The sequence below is a fragment of the Cryptomeria japonica genome, unplaced genomic scaffold (assembly GCF_030272615.1).
Source record: "Cryptomeria japonica unplaced genomic scaffold, Sugi_1.0 HiC_scaffold_113, whole genome shotgun sequence".
Taxonomy (NCBI): Eukaryota; Viridiplantae; Streptophyta; class Pinopsida; order Cupressales; family Cupressaceae; genus Cryptomeria; species Cryptomeria japonica.
The window spans coordinates 8,301-12,148 of record NW_026728935.1 but is presented as its reverse complement, the minus strand read 5'-3'; the positions used below and the strand labels follow the sequence as shown (position 1 = coordinate 12,148).

At 59.5% G+C, this 3,848-nt stretch overlaps 1 non-coding gene across 1 annotated transcript; it reads left to right on the top strand.

Annotated features, from left to right (window-relative positions):
- Nucleotides 1–3,333: 3,333 nt before the first annotated feature.
- Nucleotides 3,334–3,452, top strand: LOC131865468 (5S ribosomal RNA). The gene has a single exon (XR_009364189.1). It is a non-coding gene; the product is annotated as a 5S ribosomal RNA (ribosomal RNA).
- The last annotated feature ends 396 nt before the right edge of the window (nt 3,453–3,848 follow it).

The window sequence follows — 3,848 nt, the reverse complement described above, 5'->3', positions numbered from 1 at the left end:
GGTCTTTGAGGTTGACGTAATGCGCACAACCAGGGGAGTCGACCCATCAAACCCAACACCTCCCCTATATAAGCTATTTGTCCGATTCTCATACATGTGTAGCCTACAGGAGCCATTAGGACATTGACCCCAACTTTTGACTTCTTAACGAAAACAAGGTCTTTGAGGTTGGCGTAATGCGCACAACCAAGGGAGTTGACCCATCAAACCCAACACCTCCCCTATATAAGCTATTTGTCTGATTCTCATACATGTGTAGCCTGCAACAACGATTAGGACATCCACCCCAACTTCTGAATTCGTCTGCGTTGACCGCACCAAAGGTGCACGCCTTGGTGCTCACCAAAATCCGACTTCCGACTTCTTCTGCTATGCGGGGTCTTTGAGGTTGGCGCAGTGCGCACAACCAGGGGAGTCAACCCACCGAATGCAACACCTCCCCTATATAAGCTATTTGTCTGATTCTCATACATGCGTAGACTGCAGCAATGATTAGGACATCCACCCCAACTTTTGACTTCTTAAACAAGACAGGGTCTTTGAAGTTGGTGCAGTGCACACAACCAGGGGAGTCGACCCATCAAACGCAACACCTCCCCTATATAAAGCTATTTGTCCGATTCTCATACGTGTAGTCTGCAGCAGCGATTAGGACATCGACCCCAACTTCCGAATTCGTTTGCATTGACCGCACCAAAGGTGCACGCCTTGGTGTGCACCTTGGAGTGCACTTTGGTGCTCACCTCGGTGCACACTTTGGTGTGCACCTCGGTGTGCACCAAAGGTGCGCACCTTGGAGCGCACCAAAGGTGTACACTTTGGAGCGCACCACATAGGGTCTTTGAGAGGTTGGCGCAGTGCGCACACCAAGGTGGGTGTTGAGGTGCGTGCCGAGGTGGGTGGGTGCTAGGGTGCGCTCCATGGTGGGTGCCAGGGTGGGTGCGTGCTAGGGTGGATTCCAAAGAGGGTCATAGGGTGGGTGCCAAGGTGGGTTGGTGATATAGTGGGTTCAAAGGTGGGTACTAGGGTGGGTTCCAAGGTGGGTCACAAGTTGGGTGCCAGGATGCGTGGGTGTTAGGTTGGGTGCCAAGGTGGGCTCCTGCGTGGGTGGGTGCTAGGGTGGGTTTCAAGGTGGACGCGAGGGCGGGTGCCAAGGTGGGTAACAAGTTGGGTGTTAGGATGGGTGAGTGCTAGAGTGGGTGCCAAGGTGGGTGGGTGCTAAGGTGGATGCCAAGGTGGTTCACAGGGTGGGTGGGTTCTAGGGTGAGTTCCAAGGTGGGTCACAGGTTTAGTGCTAGGGTGCGTGTCAAGGCGGGTGTCGAGGTGCCTGGGTGCTAGGGTGTGGATGCCAATGTGGGTCATAGGGTGGGTACTAGGGTGGGCTGCAATGTGGGTGCCAAGGTGGGTAACATGCTCGGTTGGTTCTAAATTGGGTGTCAGGGTGGGTGTGCACCCACCTTGCCCGAGGTGGGTGCCAAGGTGCCAGTGTGGGTGGGTGCTAAGGTGGATGCCAAGGTGGGTGAGAAGGTGGGTGATAGGTTGAGTGGTAGGATGGGTGGGTGCCAAGATGGGTCACAGGGTGGGTGCAAGGGTGGGTAGGTGCTAGGGTTGGTGTCAGGGTGGGTGGGTGCTAGGTTGGGTTCCAAGGTGGGTGCGAGGGTGAGTGTCAAGGTGGGTCACAGGTTAGGTGCTAGGATGGGTGAGTGCTAGGGTGCAAAGGTGCCAGGGTGGGTGCTAGGATGGGTCGATGCTAGGGTGAGTGGCAAGGTGGGTCCACAAGTGTCAAGGTGGGTGCCGAGGTGGGTGCCAACTTGGGTTCCAAGGTGGGTGCCAAGTGGGCGACTGCTATGGTGGATGCCAAGGTGGGTCACGGGGTGGGTGCCAAGTTGCTAGGTTGTGTTCCAAGGTGGGTGCCAACGTGGCTGCTAGGGTGCGTGGGTTAAAGGGTGTGTCACAACGTGGGTGCCAGGATGGGTGCGCACCCACACTGGCCAAGACGGGTGCAAGGTTGGGTTCCAAGCCCGGTCACAGGCTGGGTGCTAGGATGGGTGGGTGCCAAGGTGGGCACCAGGGTGGGTGCACCCACCCTGGCCAAGGTGGGTCACGGGGTGGGTCCTAGGGTGGGTAACGGGGTGGGTACTAAGGTGCGTGCCAAGGTGGGTCATGGGGTGGGTGCCAAGGTGGGCACCAGGGTGGGTGTGCACCAACCCTAGCCAGGGTAGGTCACGGGGTGGTTGTCGGGGTGGGCGTCAAGGAGCCAAGGTGGGTGGCAAGTAGCCAAGTTGCGTGCCAAGGTGGGTGTCGGGGTGGGTGCCAAGGATCCAAGGTGGGTGCCAAGGAACCAAGGTGGGTGTCTGGGTGGGTGCCGAGGTGGGAGCCAGGGTGGGTCCCAAGGTGAGTGCAAAGGTGGGTGCCAGGGTCAAGGTGAGTGCCAATGTGGGTTCCAAGGTGCCAGGGTCAGGGTGAGTGCCAATGTGGGTTCAAAGGTGCTAAGTTGGGTGCGAGGTTGGGTGCGAGGGTGGGTGGGTGCCAAGGTGTGCTAGGTGGAAGCCCGGGTGGGTCGGCATCCCATGGGTGTCGAGTTGGGTGCCTGATGGGTGCTTCTTGTCAAGTTTTAGTCGTCGGGACTCATTTCGAGCCTTAGAGGTCGTTTCTTGTCCGGTTGCCCTGTCTTCGACCTGGGAACCCAATTTTGGTCCTCGGGTCCCATTTTTTTTTGTCTCGCATCCCACTTTTGGCCTGTGGCCTTTTCGGGGTCGATTCTCGTTTTGGGCATCAGAGCATGTTTCTTCTCCTAAAACCCAATATTTGTTTATTAAGTCTCGGAACACATTTTTGTTCTCGTGGACCCATCATGGGTCTTGGAACGCATTTGTGGTCCTTGGGTCCCATTTTGCATCCCGAAACTTGTGTTTTGGTGCTTGATCCCTATTTTGGGTGCCCACCTTGCACCAAGTGCGCACCCGGGGCAAACCGAGCGCCTTGGTGCACCGGGGCAAGATCGAGCGTGCACCCGAGGCGCCCCGAACATGCACCAAGGTGCACTCGGCCCACATGTGAGCGCAGGTCGTTGCGCCCGAGGTGGTGTGTGGGCACCGCGTTGCAGACGGGACACTGCACGCACACGACGCCCCGTCCAGGTGCACGCACGTAGGCCGGGCCGGGTGCACACCCGACGCCCTAGCAAGGTGCGCGCACCCGGGCAGGGCTCACACTTGGCGAACGGGGCGCACTTCGCGAGGGAGGGTGTGCACCTCGACGGGGGTGGGTGGCCGGGGTGGATTCGCACGTGGGTCGCGGTTTGCTAAGTACACACTGCGACAAGCTCATAACGGGTGCGATCATACCAGCGTTAGTGCACCGGATCCCATCAGAACTCCGCAGTTAAGCGCGCTTGGGCCGGAGTAGTACTGGGATGGGTGACCTCCCGGGAAGTCCCGGTGTTGCACCCTTTTTTAGTTTTTCGCCGGGCGTCGCAATGCTATTTGAATAAACCTTTTGCCCGTTTGCGTTCTCGTCGGGGCCGGGCCGGGCCGGGGTGCGCTGCCCGCACTACCGCGCGCGCGGGGGGCGACACCGAGCGCGCACCCGAGGCGCCCCGAGCACACAGGCCACGGTGCAACCCGGGCGTTGTGCGCGCACCCCGGTGCGCCCGAGGTGCTGCGCGCGCACCCAGGTGAAATCGGTGTGCACCTCGGCCAGTGCGCGCTCGGTCGAGTCGCGCACGTTGGCCAAGGTGCACGGTGATGTTTCTTACTCTAAGGTTCCGCACCAGACGCCCGGGACAGGTGAGCGAAGCTGGGCGGGGCCGGGTGCGCGGCCGGGGCAGGTGCACGCAGCTGGAGAGA